Source organism: Anabrus simplex, chromosome 7 (assembly GCF_040414725.1).
Source record: "Anabrus simplex isolate iqAnaSimp1 chromosome 7, ASM4041472v1, whole genome shotgun sequence".
In the NCBI taxonomy this organism is placed as follows: domain Eukaryota; kingdom Metazoa; phylum Arthropoda; class Insecta; order Orthoptera; family Tettigoniidae; genus Anabrus; species Anabrus simplex.
In genome coordinates this window covers 183,121,383-183,140,889 of record NC_090271.1, presented here as the reverse complement: position 1 = coordinate 183,140,889, position 19,507 = coordinate 183,121,383, and positions in this window count along the sequence as shown.

Here is a 19,507-nt window from a genome sequence, read left to right as displayed (position 1 = left end):
GTAGTCGTAACAAGGCCTTTTTTCTTTCTGCATTGACCTCCTCTTCATTAATTTCTACAACGCGCGGTGGCCAACTGTTCTCTTCCAACTTTAACCAAGTGGGTCCCTCCCACCAACGAGAAGAAATCAGCTGCGAAGTAGAGCAACCTCTCGAAGGTAGGTCTGCTGGGTTGTCTGTGCCTGGTAGATGAAACCAACACTTAGGATTAGATAATAATCTAATTTCTTTCACTCTGTTAGTGACGAACACTCCCCAAGCTTCCTCTCTTCTTATCCAACATAGCACAGAAGAAGAGTCACTCCAATAGTACTCTGGGATGTCCGTCAGATTCAGACTTTCTTTCACAGAAAAAGCGAGACGTGAGCCTATAGTGCAGGCTAATAACTCCAGTCTCGGTATCGTTATTTTCTTTAAGGGGGCTACCCTTGATTTTGCTACGACCAGTCACACTTCAAACTCTTTTCCATTAAAAGATCTTAAAAAATAACGGCTGCATAAGCCACTTGACTGGCATCACAAAATACATGCATACTCCATGACGATTTGTCCTCACAACTAGAAAATCTTCTAGGCGCTTTAATTTCAGCAACAGAGGACAACTCCTTCAACCACTTATTGAATTTGATTTGGGTGTCTTCACTTAATGGACTATCCCAACTTACTTTCTCTCTCCAACTTTCCTGTAGTAAAACCTTAGGTACAATGGAAACCGGACACGTAAAACCAATTGGGTCAAAAATACTTTGAATCATTGACAAAACTGTCCTCCTTGTGAGAACATCAGAGTCATTCAACTTCACCATTTTACATGACAAAACATCAGCTACGGGGTCCCACAACAAACCCAAAACAGGTGTCACTTTAGGTACTTCATCCTCCAGAGTCAACCTGGTGTACTCCCACCCTCTTAGGTCAAATTTTCCTTGCAACAGTAGCTCCCTCGACTCATCCACAAATTGTTTAAGTTCTTCTTCTGTGTTCACGGAAGTGACGCAGTTGTCCACATACAGAGATGTTCTCAGTTTATCTGCGGTTTCACGGAAGCACGAATTGTTCTTTAAATGAAGATCCAATACCGCTCCAAGTAGAAACGGACTGCAGTTAACTCCAAAAACAACCCGTTTGTGGCGGTATATTTTAAGAGTTCCCTCAGAAAAATTCTCCCACCACAGGAATTTCAAAAAGTTTCGATCCCTTTCAGCGACTGCGATTTGAAGAAAGGCCTTCTTTATGTCTGAGATCACGCCAATCCTGTTTAAACGGAACCGGTTCAAAATAGATGGAATTAACTTCTAATAGATTAGGTCCCTTCTCCAGACAGTCGTTGCGTGAAAGTCCTCCTTTCGATTTACATGAAGCATCAAACACCGGCCTCACTGCTGTAGTCGATCCTTCCTTAAAAACTCCTCGGTGCGGTAAAAAGTACCCAGCATCCTGAGAGCTTTCTTGGCCAACTTCTTCAATTATCCCTTCCTCTTGCCAGTCATGGAGCACCTGCTGGTACTTCTCAAAATTTTCTTCCTTGATTAAGCGGTGTGTTGCAGAAACCAGTCTTTTTAATGCAACATCCTTGTTGTCTGACAATAGCTGCTTATCTTCTTTCCATGGAAGCGCGACTTCATATCGTCCTTCCTCATCTATCTTAACATTTTCTTCGAAATGTTTCAATGTTGCCATTTCAATCTCCTTCTTCGACAACGTCTCGGTCGGATCACAAATTCCTATGCTTTCCAAGTTCCATAGTTCACCCAAAGAAGCCGTTCTCACAAACAGAGAGTTCACCATAGACACTGTGTTAGAGTTCTCAGTTGTCTTCCAGAGCTGTCCCATCACTGTCCAACCAAATGTGGTCCTAACAGCAACCAAACCAGACCTCAACTTGATTGTTTCCCCGGTCAATAAACTTCCCACGATGTCTGCACCAATGAGTAACTCAATCTCCGATGGCTCTGGACCATAATCAGAGAGCCAAATTTTCTTTTCTCTGATCTCATCCATCCAAGGACCCCCTTTTAAACGTGGGATTGTACCACAAATTACCTTTTGTCCCAGCACCTTAATGTTTTGAGAAATTGAATGACGTAGGTTGACAATAGCTATCTCATACAGGTTATGATCATTTGCACCGATTGAAGCACCCCCAAAAAGCTTGTGTTCAATTTTTTCAGTCTTTGATGGAATATACCCCATTTCCACGGCAGTTTTCTCCAATAGATAGGATCTCTGCGAGCCTGTATCCAGCAATGCCCGTACAGTTCTTTCTTTCCCTTGATGATTTAACCTAACTGCAAGAGTTTGTAACAGTACTTCCGAAACATCACTGGTTTGGGTGTTAAGGGTTACAGTTGGGCCACCTGACAACTTTGAACCCCATTCTTGGTTCTTCTCATCACCCTTATAACCCCCTTTATTTTCATCTAATTTGGGACACATAATAGCCTCATGTTTATCACTGCACACGAGACATTTTAGTTTCGTAATGCAATTAGCAGCCCTATGTCCCACCTTCAGACATGAAAAACAAGCTTTATTCTCTGACAACCTTTTATGTTTATCCCTTAAGTTCAATTCTTGAGCCAGATGACACCCTTTGCTGTCATGTGATTTATTACAGAAGACACACTCCAGACTGTTTCCTTTTCCAGCGAAAAGTACACTAGCAGTAGCTAAACCTTGCTCCTCCCGCTCCCGTTCTTTAATCTTAGCACTCCTCGATTTATTAGATAGTCCAAAACCAGCTTGAGCGAATGTAATTCTCTCTTCACTCTCTACTTCACCCTTCAGAAAACCAAGTAACGTGGTCAGTTTATCAGCATGTCCATTATCCTGATCCGTTTTAGTCGTTGATGAACTCCTCATCCAGACACGTAATACTTCCTCAGGCAAGCAAGATTCTACTAACGGAAAGAGCATCGAGCCGTACTTATCTCGAGTAACGCCTATTGATTCTAAAGCTCTCAGCTGTGCTTCTAACTTGTCGTATAAGCTAGCAAGCATAGGCTTCTCCCTTGTCTGAGAAACATTTTTTACTACAAGACTTATGAGCTCCCTGACATAGAATTCTGTCAATAAATCTTCTCTTCCAAACCTACCCTTAAGGGATTCTACAGCCTTAGAGTAATTTTCAGCAGTGGGGGGGGACTGGTAACTATATCTCTAGCTCGGCTATCAACCTTCGTGGACTGGATTAGGTATTGAAATTTATCTTCATCCTCAATTTCAGAGTCCTCATGGATGCGCCGAAATTGTCCCCAAAATTCCAACCAATTCCTAACCTCCCCATCGAATTTCACGAGTTCTATCTTTGGTAATTTCAATTGCCTTTTGTGTTTACTCTCAGCTGATACAGTTGATCTACCTGACACTACTTCCAACACATTGGCATTATTAGCTTGTAACCACAGGGCATACTTTTGTCTTGCATCCTCTAATTTGTCTCTAAAACTGTCTATAGATTCGTACTCACGGTCATACTCGTCGTCTCCTCCTCTTTCTAGCAACAAATCTAACACTTTTTCGTCCAACGGTGCCAGTTCCTTTCCTAACCTTTCCAATTTATTTATCAAGGATTGCAACGTGTCTTCATGAATGCCGTCTTGTATTTCTTGACTTAAATTTTGCAAGAGCAAATTGTACGTTTTCGTAAAAGTCGCTCTAACCGGCCTCCGAGCTTTCGTTAACTTCTCCATTTCAACACAATCTACAAGTTGTGTAAATTAATACGTATCCTGGCAGGGTCGCCACAATTTGTTAGGGACCTATGCCTACCCGGTATAGGTATAACCAGTTGATCACATAATAAACACTCACAACAGCTATAAAATAAACACTATATTACGAAAACACAATTTCACACATTACAGTGTCCGCCATACTTCTTTCTTTTTTTTCTTTTTTCAAAGATCACCATAACAACAGCCAAACACTCATAGTGTAAACATGACAACACGTTTGTCATCATCGATGAGCGTTCTGTCGATGCACTGAATACCCTCTCAAACCTCAACAACATAGAACCTGATATCAAATTCACACTGGATTCAGAAACTAATGCTTCCATCAACTTTCTAGATATAACGATCACCAGACTCCCTTCTTCATTCTCTTATAAAATATACAGAAAACCTACCCATACAGCCTCAACAATAAAACAAGATTCCATACATCCCCATTCCCACAAATGTGCTACTTACAATAGCTTTGTTGATCGTGCATTCAAAATTCCAATGTCGAAAGCAGACCTAAATGAAGAACTTAATACTATACGTGCGATAGCCAGATATAATGGTTATAATAATAAAAGTTTCATCGAACGTATTATCAACAAATTCAGACATCGCTCTAAATGTAACTTAATAAAAGATATTCCCAGGTCCAGGTTATTCTCAACTTTTACATTCAGTCAAAATATCTACAGCGTTACCAACCTATTCAAGAAACATAACGTCAATATTGCTTTCCGCACCAACAACAGAAATATGGATATCCTCCACAATTCTAACCTGGGTCAACAAATTGGACCCTTTTACTAAGTCAGGAGTTTACAGGTTTCAGTGCAGCGACTGTAACAGTTCATATATATATATATATATATAGGACAAACTGGTAGGAGCTTCAAAATTAGATATGCCGAACATCTCAATGCAATTAAATACAATAGGTTTTCTGCAGTTGGTCAGCACATACAAGATTATAAACATAAATTCAATGGATTAGATCAAGATTTAACAATATTAGACACATTGAGCAAAGGCCCCCCTACTAGGTATCACGGAAGCCTGTTACATTCATCTAGACCAATACTTCAATCCTAATCTCAACTTGAACATTTCCGAAAAGCCCAGAATTTTATTTGATTCTCTTATTTCAGTTCTCAACAGTGTTAAACTCCCTAAACATAGCTTGTTTTTACAGATTATACGTCACACGTTATCACGTTATCCTTCCCTACCACGCCCATCTGACTCCGTCCCCTCCATCACCCCTCCTCTCCCCTTTCCTGACCAACCCCTTTCCTCCCTTAATAGTGGTCAATGCTTCTAGCAAACTCTAGCACTTGCTCCTTGCCACTCTCCACACATACATCAGGCCGTTTGAGGTGAGTCTCCTACTTAACTTTATGATGTTTTGCCTTATTTCCAATATCTCATTTTAACTCTTAACTTTCTTTTCATACTTCAGGTTCCGAATTGGATCGAGAACTTTCTGGCCATATATCCACTTTCTCTTTGCCTGCAATATGATCCACTTCTTTGAGTACCTCATAAATGGCGGCTTCCTTTTATGAGTTGATATTACAAGCCACCAGCAAACCTACTTATGTTACTTTATTATCAATACTCTGTGGAAGGACTGCATCCCATGTCAGTTTTTGGATGTCCATGTTTTATTTAACCTAGTGTTTAGCAGTGCTACACTTGAGATTTTTTAATCATTCCTAAGTGATCAAGTCTTTACACATTTGTTAATATTGTCACTTTCATTTTATACTTTGACCAACAAGTAAATAACTTGTCTATATTCTTTTAAGCATTGTATTTTTACCTCATCTTATTAATGTCACTTATTACTGAGGGTTTATTATATGTACTACATACTTTTGTAACTTTGTTCACACAACCTGTTTCAGCTGATGATGGTGTCCATAGACACCGAAACCGGTACTGAATAAAATAAAAAAATGTTGTGATTATATTAACAACACATTATGTATTGAAAAAAAGGTGGATCAATTAAATTTCCCTCTATTGTATACTAGTGCACGACTCATTAAAATCTAAAACGAAACATTAAATTAAAATATGAATAGAAAGTGCATTTATCAAGTTGTAAAATCACACATATTCTCGCAAACTAATCACTAAAGTCTTACAAATTGTTCTTTGATGTGTTGATACACAAGGTCTTGATGTGGTGAGATCCAAATTATGTGTTAATATACAGAGAACCAGTTGCATTCTAACAAGGCTGCAGACCAGCCTGAGGCAGAGAGAAAGTTGTCACCAAACTTCTGAATTCTTGTTCAGGTTTTTTCTCTTCAGTCTTTAATTTAATTTGAATATTTGTTTGTTTTTAGACCTTGCACGTTTTACGTGCTATATGCAACTGTCAATAGCAAGACCTCGGTATTCAAAAGGTTCAATGGTTCCCTGTTGAAGTTCACTGCAACTTCTTCTTCTTTCATAGCATTTAATCCCGAATTAGTGCGAGGTCCACTTTTAAACATGCCATCCTCCACTTCCTGCGATCAAGGGCGTTTGCTTCAGTGATGCCCAGAAGACGCCTGTCTTCCTTGATGCAGTTGAGCCATCACTTCTTGGGATGACCTCGGGATCAGGAACAGCCAGGATCAAATTGGAGGGCTGTATGTATCATTGAGTCTGCAGGACTTCTGACAACATGACCATACCATCTAAGTCATACTTCTCGCATCTTCTCTGGGATAGGTGCCACTCCCAATCGCCTTCGAACATCTTCATTTCTGATATGGCCCAGTCTTGTAAGTCCCAGTGACTACCGTAACATTTTCATCTCCATACCTTGTAGAACCTGCTCATGCTTCTTAGTTGTAGCCCAACATTCCAACCCATAGAGTGCAACTGGTCAGACCATGGATTTGTAGACTTTTCCTTTCAGGCGGGTGGGAATTTTCTTGTCGCATAGCATACCAATGACCTGACACCACTTCAGGCATGTAGCATTTACTCATGCTCGGGTGTCTGGTAATGTCTTTCCATCTGAGGTGATGAGTGATCCAAGGTATTTAAATTGGTTGGCTTTAACTAGGTCTTGCCTGTTGATGCGAACACTACCAGCAGTCTGCAAGTCACATTGCACATACTCTGTTTTAGTGATGTTAAAGCGTCAGCCATATTCTCCTAAATGGTCTTTCCAAATTTGCAAGAGATTTTCCAGATTCCTTTGGGACTGATCCCCAAGGAATTCATCATCAGCATATAAGATGGTCCACGGGTATGGCGTCTGGATGTCAGCTGTTGCTGTATCCATACACAGGATAAATAAGAGAGGTGACAGTGCTGAACCTTGATGAACCCCAACATTGATAGGAAATGGGGGTGAGATCCCTACCAGAAAGCAAACCACACTGGTGACTTTGTCATAGAAAAGTTGGGTCAGCCAGAAATAGGCTTCTGGAACATTATGGGATCGCACAGTTTTCCAAATAAGCTTATGTGGTATCCAGTCAAAAGCCTTTTCTAAGTCCAAAAAGGCTGGGTGTAGAGGTTTGTTTTTCTCTCTATGTTTCCCCACCAGGAGGCAGGCTGTATGAATAATGTCAGTAGTACTAACCCCTTTGACAAAGCCGCATTGGTTTACAGAAATTTGTACGATGTTTCATAGGCGACGATCAAGAGTACGTTAAAAGATCTTCGTCTTCTGACACAATAAACATATTGGTCGGTAATGGATCATTCACCAACATCACCTTTGCCTTTCCAGATAGGGACTGTAGTGCTCGTCAACTAAATTGCAGGTATGCTACCATCGTGGAGAATTCTGTTAAACAGCTTCATGAAAATCTCAGCTCCACGCTGTCCAAGGATCTTCCAGACCTCAGACGGTCCTGGTGCTTAGTTTTTTTCATGTTTTGCATAGCCTCTAAGACTTCCTGAATTGTAATGGCTGGGATAGGTCCATAAACTGGGTGTTCACATACTATTGGTGGGTGGGGAAATTCCTCATTACTTAAACATTTGAAATAATCCCTCCACCTGTGAAGGGTGTTGGTCTGGTCATGTAGGGTTTGACGATTGTTGTCTTTGATTAGCATGACATGACCAACGTCTTGGATTCGGCGAGGCGATAAATCTTGTTTGCTCCAGCTGATGTATCCAACTGATTATAAATGTCTTGGTAATAGTAGTTCTTTGCAGTAGCGACTGCATGTTTAGCAGCTGATCTGAGTGTTTTATACTGCTGGAGATCCTTGCCAAGTCTTGTTTGTCGCCAGGTCTTAAAAGCTTCTCTCTTTGCTTTGATAGCTAGCTGAACGCCCTCATTCTACCACCAAGTCTTGTTATCAATGAACCGTTTCCCTGGTTGCTGCCCAGTGTATGAGATCAGCGATTTCATTCCAAATGGTCTCACCACAACATTAAATAAATAAGACTAATCCATGCCAAATGGGGATTTATATCCTAATTTCAAACATTTCAAACTTTGTTATATGTGACACACAATTTGGATCTCACCACATCAAGCACTTGTGTATCAACACATCAAAGAACAATTACAAGACTTCAGTGATTAGCTTGCTAGAATATATGTGATTTTACGCTTTGATAGATGCACTTTCTATTCATATTTTAATTTGATGTTTCATTTTAGATTTTAAAGAGTCATGCACTAGTTTCCAATAGATTTTAATTTCATTGTTCTTTTTAATATTCTACTGTTAATGGTTTAGTACTGATGGTAATACCTGAAGATGTCCACTAAGTGGACGAAACATGTACTAGTACTTGCTGTGAGGTAATAATTTTATCTGAAAATACAGTGTATTGAATTGGTGGATCTTTTACATTTGCATTTGTACATGTACCTAAGTATGATGTGAATACTCTGCAACATTGAAAGGAATTATTTCCTTTATCACCATAATGTTGGTAAACAAAGCACTGGTCAAATGGATATTGAATGTGGGGTCCGATAAATTATGAATTATGACAGTTTACCCCTAAAGTAGCCTACACATTTGTGTACGTACAACTGCATACAATGCCAGAATGCTTATCCTTTATAATTATGTTATACTGTGTGACCTCCTCTGCGAACCATGGGACCTTGCCGCGGTGGGGAGGCTTGCGTGTCCCAATGATGCAGATAGCCGAGCCGCAGGTGCAACCATATCGGATGGGTATCTGTTGAGAGACCAGACTAACGAATGGTTCATCGAAAGGGGGGTAGCAGCCTTTCGGTAGTTGCAAGGGTGGCAGTCTAGATGATTGACTGATACGGCCTTGTAATAATACCCAACATGGCTTAGCTGTGTTGATACTGCTACACGGCTGAAAGCAACGGGAGACTACAGCCGTAACCACCTCCCGAGGACATGCAGCTCTCTCTGTATGAAAGATGTACTGATGATGGCTTCCTCCCGGGTAAAATATTCCGGAGGTAAACTAGTCCCCCATTCGGATCTCCGGGTGGGGACTACACGAGAGGGGGCGATCATCAGGAAGATGGATACTGACATTCTGCGAGTCGGAGCGTGGAATGTTAGGAGTTTGAATCGTTGTGGTAGGTTAGAGAATCTGAAAAGGGAGATGGATAGGCTAAAGTTAGATGTAGTTGGTATAAGTGAAGTACGTTGGCAGGAAGAACAGGATTTTTGGTCAGGCGACTACCGAATTATCAACACGAAATCAAACAGGGGTAATGCAGGAGTTGGTTTAATAATGAATAAAAAATAGGGCAGCGGATAAGCTACTACGACCAGCATAGTGAAAGAATTATTGTCGCCAAGATAGACACCAAACCAATGCCCACCACAATAGTGCAGGTCTATATGCCTACTAGTTCAGCGGATGATGAAGAAATTGAAAGAATATATGAGGAGATAGAAGATTTAATACAATATGTCAAGGGTGACGAGAATCTAATTGTGATGGGAGACTGGAACGCAGTGGTAGGCCAAGGAAGAGAAGGTAGCACAGTAGGAGAATTTGGATTGGGACAAAGGAACGAAAGAGGAAGTCGGCTGGTTGAATTCTGCACTGACCATAATTTAGTCCTCGCCAATACTTGGTTCAAACACCACAAACGACGGCTGTATACGTGGACGAGACCTGGAGACACTGGAAGGTATCAAATAGACTTCATTATGATTAGGCAGAGATTCAGAAACCAGGTGTTGGATTGCAAAACTTTCCCAGGAGCAGACGTGGACTCTGACCACAACTTGTTGGTCATGAAATGCCATCTGAAGTTGAAGAAATTGAAGAAAGGAAAGAATGCAAAAAGATGGGATCTAGACAAGTTGAAAGAAAAGAGTGTGATGGATCGTTTCAAGGAACATGTTGCACAAGGACTAAATGAAAAGGCCGAAAGAAACACAGTAGAGGAAGAGTGGAGAGTCATGAAAAATGAAGTCAGTAGGGTGGCTGAAGAAATGTTAGGAAGGAAGAAAAGATCAACTAAGAATCAGTGGATAACTCAGGAGATACTAGACCTGATTGATGAACGACGAAAATACAAGAATGCTAGAAATGAAGAGGGCAGAAAAGAATACAGGCGATTAAAGAATCAAGTGGATAGAAAGTGCAAGGTAGCTAAGGAAGAATGGCTGAAGGAGAAGTGCAAGGATGTCGAAGGCTGTATGGTCCTGGGAAAGGTAGATGCTGCATACAGGAAAATCAAGGAAACCTTTGGAGAAAGGAAATCTAGGTGCATGAATATTAAGAGCTCAGATGGAAAGCCACTTCTAGGGAAAGAAGACAAAGCAGAAAGATGGCAGGAGCATATCCAACAGTTGTATCAAGGTAACGATGTAGATAATTTGGTTCTGGAACATGAAGGGGCTGTTGATGCTGATGAAATGGGAGACCCAATTTTGAGGTCAGAGTTTGACAGAGCTGTGAGTGACCTAAATAGGAACAAGGCACCTGGAATTGATGATATTCCCTCTGAATTACTGACTGCCTTAGGAGAAACCAGCATGGTAAGGTTATTTCATTTAGTGTGCAAGATGTATGAGACAGGAGAAGTCCCATCCGATTTTCGGCAGAATGTTGTTATACCTATTCCCAAGAAAGCCGGTGCTGACAGGTGTGAAAACTACCGCACTATTAGTTTAGTATCTCATGCCTGCAAAATTTTAACACGTATTATTTACAGAAGAATGGAAAAACAAGTTGAAGCTGAGTTGGGGGAAGATCAATTTGGCTTCAGAAGAAATGTAGGAACACGTGAAGCAATCCTGACTTTACGTCTGATCTTAGAGGATCGAATCAAGAAGGACAAGCCCACGTACATGGCATTCGTAGATCTAGAAAAGGCATTCGATAATGTTGATTGGACCAGGCTGTTTATGATTCTGAAGATGATAGGGATCAAATACCGAGAACGAAGAATTATCTACAACCTGTATAAAAATCAGTCTGCAGTGATAAGAATCGAGGGCTTTGAAAAAGAAGCAGCAATCCAGAAAGGAGTGAGGCAAGGCTGCAGTTTGTCCCCTCTCCTTTTCAATGTTTACATAGAACAGGCAGTAAAGGAAATCAAAGAGAAATTTGGAAAGGGAATCACAGTCCAAGGAGAGGAAATCAAAACCTTGAGATTTGCCGATGATATTGTTATTTTATCTGAGACTGCAGAAGATCTCGAGAAGTTGCTGAATGGTATGGATGAAGTCTTAGGTAAGGAGTACAAGATGAAAATAAATAAGTCCAAAACAAAAGTAATGGAGTGCAGTCGAACGAAGGCAGGTGATGTAGGAAATATTAGATTAGGAAACGAAGTCTTAAAGGAAGTAGATGAATATTGTTACTTGGGTAGTAAAATAACCAACGATGGCAGAAGTAAGGAGGACATAAAATGCAGACTAGCACAAGCAAGGAAGAGCTTTCTTAAGAAAAGAAATTTGCTCACTTCAAACATTGATATCGGAATTAGAAAGATGTTTTTGAAGACTTTTGTGTGGAGCGTGGCATTGTATGGAAGTGAAACATGGACGATAACTAGCTCAGAAAGAAAGAGAATAGAAGCTTTTGAAATGTGGTGTTATAGAAGAATGCTGAAGGTGAGATGGATAGATTGAATCACGAATGAAGAGATACTGAATCGAATTGGTGAGAGGAGAGCGATTTGGCTAAATTTGACGAGAAGAAGAGATAGAATGATAGGACACATCTTAAGACACCCAGGACTTGTTCGGTTGGTTTTTGAAGGAAGTGTAGGTGGCAAGAACGGTAGGGGTAGACCAAGGTATGAATATGACAAACAGATTAGAGCAGATGTAGGATGCAATAGTTACGTAGAAATGAAAAGGTTAGCACAGGATAGGGTGGCATGGAGAGCTGCATCAAACCAGTCTATGGACTGATGACTCAAACAACAACAACATACTGTATGAAAACAGACCTCAGTAGAAATGGAGGAAATGAACAGCCAAATCACTTGTTGATACGTATTTATGGAATGGAGAAGGCCCGGTGTAGGCATTTCGCATACTCTGTACAAACAACATTCAGCTCCATCTACCTGTAGACCTACGGCATGCTACTTGCTGCACAATGCAGGAACAGTGCTCTCGAGATCTCTCGAGACTAGCGCAAGCACCCGTCTGGCGAGAAATCTCTAGAGCCCGTTTCAGACTGCCCACCACTAGCTCAGACTGCTCTATGGTAAGTTCAGAAAATATTTTCACATTTATTAAAGTGTTAAGCACAGAATTTTTACATTCAAATGGTTTTTAAATTTTGTTCATATCACCTATTCATAATCGGTGACAAGTTTGTACAACATAAACAATTTTGTACATATATACTGATATAAGAGTGCTTTAATAATTTAAGTAGTGGCTTTATGTCCAACAACTTTCTTTTTTTAGTTTTTTTTTTTTTTTTTTAGTTTTTCAGGCACACCAAGGTGTGAAATTTTTTCTCCACAAGAGTTATTTAACGTGCCCATAAATCTGCAAACATGAGGCTGATCTATTTGAGCACTTTCAAAATACTACCAGACTGGGCGGGGATCGAACCCACCAAGTTGAGCTCAGAAGGCTGGCGCTCTACCGCTTAAGCTATGCAGTTTGGCCAAAAGTGCTTTGATAGAATTTGAGAATTTTAAGATAAGAATTTCATAATGTTCCATATTGAACTGAGTTCACAATTAAATTGAAATAAGATATAAAATGGTTCAACCTATTCAATACTTGTATTGAATAGGTTGTATACTTGTTATATACTTGTATTGAATAGTTTGGAGCATTTTATATCTTATTTCAATTTAACTGAGAATTTGAGAATGTTCTTATAGAACAAACCATGTCATTCTGTTATTAATAAAATGTTTTCTTTTCCAGGTATGTTACAGTGTTTCTTGAACTTATGTTTCATGTTCATCAGACTGGAAAACTTGAAGGTTACATTACCATTCTTGGTCAGACTGATCAGATTTTAAAACTGACAACTAGAGCACCTTTTATGATCCGTCATTTTTTCAGTGCATTATTCCTAACCCTCAAAAAGAAAGAAAGAAATGGATGATGTTCCAGTTATTATACTTACTTAATACAATAATTGTATGCATGTTGAGTCATCAGCCCGTCAGCTAGTTAGATCCGCAGAAGTTGCACCTCCAACTGTCATAGATGGCTAAAGCATTACTGAAAAGTTGTACAAGGAAAATGGGGAGTGAGGCAGTTTCCCCGTTGCTTTCTTTACTAGCCAGCCATTGCTATTACTATCAGTCTGCCAAACCCACTGAACTGCACACACCAACTGATTCTGTGCAACACTTTCACACCATTCATTACAGGAACTGGCTGAATAAGGATTGGCATTTCTAGTATTGCTGATACTTAAAAGTCATTTTCATGTTGTCAAGGAGAGGTCAGTGATATTAGAAGGTTGTTTCTAGCCCATACCAGAAACAGTGTACTATGTTTTGTCAGTGAAGGCAGACACAGTAATTACAGCACCTCAAATATAATTTTCAGAACTATGGATTTGCTTTAAGAGGTGCTGGCTTTTCATGAGATAGTCTGAACATAACTGTTTTTACATTTAAGAAAGCCTTAACAGTTACTAATTTAAGATTACTTTTTTCCATTTGGACCAGAAGATATTCATAAGACTTAAGATGTGCTCAAGAGATGCAATTGTCCCAGAAACACATAACACAAATACTAACATTTTGTAAGTAGCCTATTGTCAACATTAATGTGAGATTTTATGTATAGCTGGAACATTGCCATGAAGCACTGAGAATCAGAAATGGTAATTGACATCCAATGGCAAAGAACCAAGGGGCAAACTGCCAAAATGTGAACACGACTGACGTTCCTTTGCATTATCAACTTTGAGCATGAAATCTGAGACTCTCATACGCTACGATATAGTATCTCTGTTACACACAATTAAGTCTCACTCTATGACAAGGAAAACTTAAATGTTCATAAGAATATCTTTTCTAGCTAAAAGGGCCATTCTTAAAATTTTTACAATTCAAAAAACTTTCTTGGAACACTGGAACTGTCTCGATAAAACCAGGATATCTGGTCAGTCTGATCATGGTCACCAGATGGACTTCACTGGAAAGGCTCCATGTGGCAAAATATTTAGTCTTGAGGAACTCATGAAAAACCAGTTTAAAATATGATGGCAATGGGAAACAATAAATGAACAACAGCAATGAACTGTTCAGCTATTTAACCAATTGGATACCAATTACACAGCTCATTAGCAATCATATCTACAGCAACAATATACAGTTTGTTATGTAAATATAATGAATATACAACAGAATATTGTAATCATACATTGGAGGCTGAAGTTTTACAGAAAATAATGAAATACATTCTCAAACAAATTGAAGATTTTGTGCTACTTTCTATAATATTGACAATTAACTATCATTGTACAGAGGCAATGTCAAATGAAATTTACAGTGAAAAGAGATTCGGAAGTGTACGTTATGTATTATGTACACACACACAACATGAAACAAGTTATCAGGTACATAAATTTAGGTATCAAGATTAAAATGCATTGTTTGTTACATTGGAAAGTCAGCATTCTTGAAACAGACAGGAATAGTTCCATCATATTCTCTTGGTAGATACGTTGGGACTGATACTATGGTAGGAATAGGGACTTATCTAGACACTCCCAAACTGATGTGCAGCTAGCAGTAAGGCACATTCCCTCAATATCTACAGTACATCACTTAATACATTACATCAATTAAGAAATAAAATTTACTAAGAAAATTTAATGTTAAAAGAAGCACCTTGTTACTGTATATTAAAACGACAATACTTCTTAAGTGTCTGAGAAGAGAACTGGTTCTGGTTGGACTAGACAGATTTCAGTGAAACTTGGGTGGGTGAATGATCAATTTATATATCCTAAATTTAATTATATCACTTTGTCATAAAAATCAGTGGTTTTGTTATAATTAATTGCTGAAGCATAAGCTGAGTGGCTTGATATGCATATGCATTGTAGAAATATATGGATAGTTCTCTGTTTTGAAGTTACATAAAGTACTGTACTGATGATAATAATAATAATAATAATAATAATAATAATAATAATAATAATAATAATAATAATAATAATAATAATAAATGTTACTGGTTTTACGTCTTGCTAACTACTTTTACAGTTTTTGGAGATGCTGAGGTGCTGGATTTTTGTCCTGCGGGAGATCTTTTACATGCCATTGAATCTGCCAACATGAGGCTGACATATTTGGACACCTTCAATTATCACCAGACTGAGCCAGGACTGAACCTGCAAACTTGGGCTCAGAAAGCCAGCACCTTAACCGTCTAAGCCACTCAGCCCGGCATACTAAACTGAAAATGGGATTTTGAAAGTACAATAAGAATTCCACACACCTATTTTACTAAAATGTATAGTATATGAATATATCAAAATATAGGGTTTTAATACTTATGTACTGCTCACAGTGGAATCTGGAATATTATGTAGTATGAAATCTTTGTCATCTATATACAAATGTTCATGCTATTAAGATAACTGTATAAGCACAAATAAGGAAACTGCCAGATTCCTGTTCAGAATCACTCATTTTGTTATGCTGTGGACAGTCTATGCAACAATAGCAGGAGTGCAGCAGTGCTCTGATGTATTAATTGATTATGGTACCAAGTTGCATTGCAATCTATGCCTTCGATACACCACGTTCCATTTAAAACTGCACAAAAACTTATTTTGTGTGTAAATATTATTTTACAGCAGAATGACTTAACATTAAGTTTATGTTGCCATAATTGATCACCCTTCCAAGTTTCATTGTAATCAGTGTGGTCCAGGCCAAACGGATCCCTTGGAAGTCAGGCCTCAATATTACAGGAAACTTTTTTAAAAAAATTGAAATGCCCTGTTTTATTTGTAAAACTGCAACCTGTGAATTAACTTGAAAGAAATGTTCAAGTATGTTGCTACTGAGAACAAAAACTGACGCCTATATAAGTTACAAAGACTGCTGGAATGCAGCATGAAATAAACCACTAAATTATATCAAGCATGGTAGGTTTGGTGGACAAGTGTGTCTATAAATGTACAGTATTTATTAATCCAGTTCATCGAGTGTTGGCTCGATGGCAGTGTTTATATAAAGAAGGAAGTAAATAGATAGTAAGCCTAAATTTTAGTGACAGACATGTAAATAGAGAACAGAATACTTCGAGAAATTAGTATTTCATTGTTTCTTCAGTCTTCTCCTCATTCAACTTTTAAGACACACATTGCCTTCTTTTAAAATTTATCATATTTTCTCCTATACTCTTACTACATTTCTGCCACTGTAAAGCATTTTCCTTTTCCACGTGGTAATTTATTTTTAAATAATAATAATAATAATAATAATAATAATAATAATAATAATAATAATAATAATAATAATAATAATAATAATAATAATAATAATCACCACCACCATCTCGTAGAAAATGTATGACGAACTACTTACACGTAGAGAAAGGATAAAAGAGGGTCATATTTGGAAGCTGAGTTATATCGTTTCATGGAACTAGGAATTGCTTGATATCCTTTAAAGGACTCGGCTAAGAAACTGACATCCTTTGGGATTCCCTTATAATGACCCACCATGTCCATTATTCTATTATATATTGCACATACATGCATTTAGGTCTCCAAGGAGTATGTAGAACCATGAGCTAGCATTGGTCTTCTTATTCTTATTATTTTTATCTTCCCTAAACTTTCTCATCTCTCTGCTATGTGTCTGTCATCTTTTTTGTGTCCACGCATTCTTGAGTTGCGAATTTCTTGCCATCAGCTCCTTGGGTGTGAGTGCGAGTTGATATTCTATCTATAACAGTATGCAGTCTGTGTACTTGCCAGTGGGTTAGTACTAACTACTGTGAGATCCTTTATAATGTCTTCTAGCCAGTATACTCTAGTTTCACGGGTTCAATTGTGGTCAATCGTGAGCTGCCCATTTATCCTCTATGTCCATGTCTAATCTATTATTATTATTATTATTATTATTATTATTATTATTATTGGCATATTGATTTAACCTAATTGAATGACATTACCACCATTAATTACATTGCCTTTATTTTATAGTTGATTTTTCCTCAAATCTACTTACTTCACAACCAATCATTTCTTGTTATATTACTATAATAATGAGATGCCCAATGATATTTATTAGAGAACTTAAATACTTAAGTACGGATGATAAAAATTAAGATTGGATTATAACGCCTGTGTATAAGGGCTCATCAGGGAAAAGGCAATTATTTAGTACAGGAAGGCAAATACGGTAAGTCTGCAGTTCATGCAGTAAGCTGAGAAAATCATCTGCATATAAAGTGAAAATGACAGCTTGCCATGATTACTGAAACAGGTTTAGATATTCTTACTGTTTTCATACACTGATATGATTGCATGACCAGTGAGGTTAGTAAAAACCATACTGGTCTGAAAAGGCTACACAAATGACTTTCAAAGTGCCATATGGACAGTATGTATAGAAGAGATTTTTTGACGTTATAACGATTTCTAATGGACAGAAGTAAGAATTTTTGTCTTTTGGAGTATTTTGAATTTCTTTTGAAACATTTTTAAGGTACTTCAATGAATGCAAGATGAATTTTGTAAAATGTATGTGGTTTAATACAGTACAGAAATCTAAATGCATTACTGATGTTAGCAAGTTGTTCATTATCTACAGTGTATCATGTATTAGATGCTATGACCATAAACTTCACATGCTATCTACTGTATGTGAATACTACTCTCTTGATAACTTTAATTATTGCTGCATCTATATTTGAGACTGATATAGGTGCTACAGGACTTACTGTATGGTATCATCCCAATGTTTGGCTGGAGTCAATGCAAGAAGGATTCAGGAAAACCTTCTAGAGGAGCCCAGATGAAATCCACCTGATATTAGTTTTCTCATATTGCCATGATTTGAGTCTAAGCACATTCAGCCATGTTAGAAGGTTACTAGATTGAGTTAAAGAGGTTGATGAATAAAATATTTCAGGCAATGCAATACTCCACAAATTTTGTAGGAGTATGAATACTATATTAATACAGGATGTAGTAGCAATATTGTGTTCAATTTCAATGTGCTATAATCTAACAAAATGTAGTGGAGTTCTACCATCCTGAGGTAATAAATATCCTAAATATTTCAAATGATCCACCTGTTTCAGCTTTTTTTCCAACCTGGCATTTAGTCCCCTTTACTTCTTTCCAATCAACATAATTTTATCTTGGAAATGTTTTTTGTTCATTTCTTTTAATGCTTCAAGATGCCTGGCTCCTTGTGTTTCTTTTATGTGTAATGTATACACACGTGCTTACGTGGTAAATCACTGCTCTCCAATTGTTTCCTACGCATATATATTTCACTTCTGTTAGTTTTCTTGTAGCTGTCAATAAATTTTGTGAATCCAAGGATAATTCTCTAGCCGAGCAAGTAATTGCATGGCTTGGGTTACATAGCTACCAGTTTACCAGCTTGCATTTGGGAGATAATAGGTTCAACCCCACTGTCAGTATCCCTGAAGATGGTTTTCCATGGTTTCTCATGTTCACACCAGGCAAATTATGGGGCTGTACCCACATTAAGGCCACAGTTGCTTCCTGCCCATTCCCATTCCATTGGCACCATCCCATGTCGGTACACTGTAAAGCAAACTATAAAAACGAAAGAAAATCCTGTACATCCTCAAATATTTTCTACAATTTCTTCACTTTGTTTATACTATTTCAATGTTTGTAATCAAATTTCTTAAGATCTTCCTACAGCTATTTTTAATTGCTTCTGTCTTAACATTTTATATTATATGCGGTGTCTGAAAAGTTTGGTGACTAGTCCCATATCTGGATGGCAACATGGTGCAGGTACATGCACTTGCATGTGGCTCTTAAGAGACATGATAACAAGTGCCACCTATCGTGGAGTACACGTGACTGGCAGCAAGTAGAACGGTGATCATTGTGAGATGTAGTGTCACAGTGGAATGGAACGACGTGTGGACATTAACTTCTGCTATACACTGGGGAAAACTATGATGGAGACGCATGAAATGTCTGTGCAAGTTTACAGGAGGGAAGCTGTGAACAGAAAATATATTCATGAGAGGCTTGTGTGCTTTCACGACTGGAAGGAAATGACAGAGGGTGAACCATGCTAGAGTTGGCTGTCAACAAGCAGAAACCCAGATGTGATCAAGGAAGTGAGACAAATGCTGGAAAAACGTTGGCAACTCACTCCAAGATTGATGGTGGGTGAATTGGGTATTAG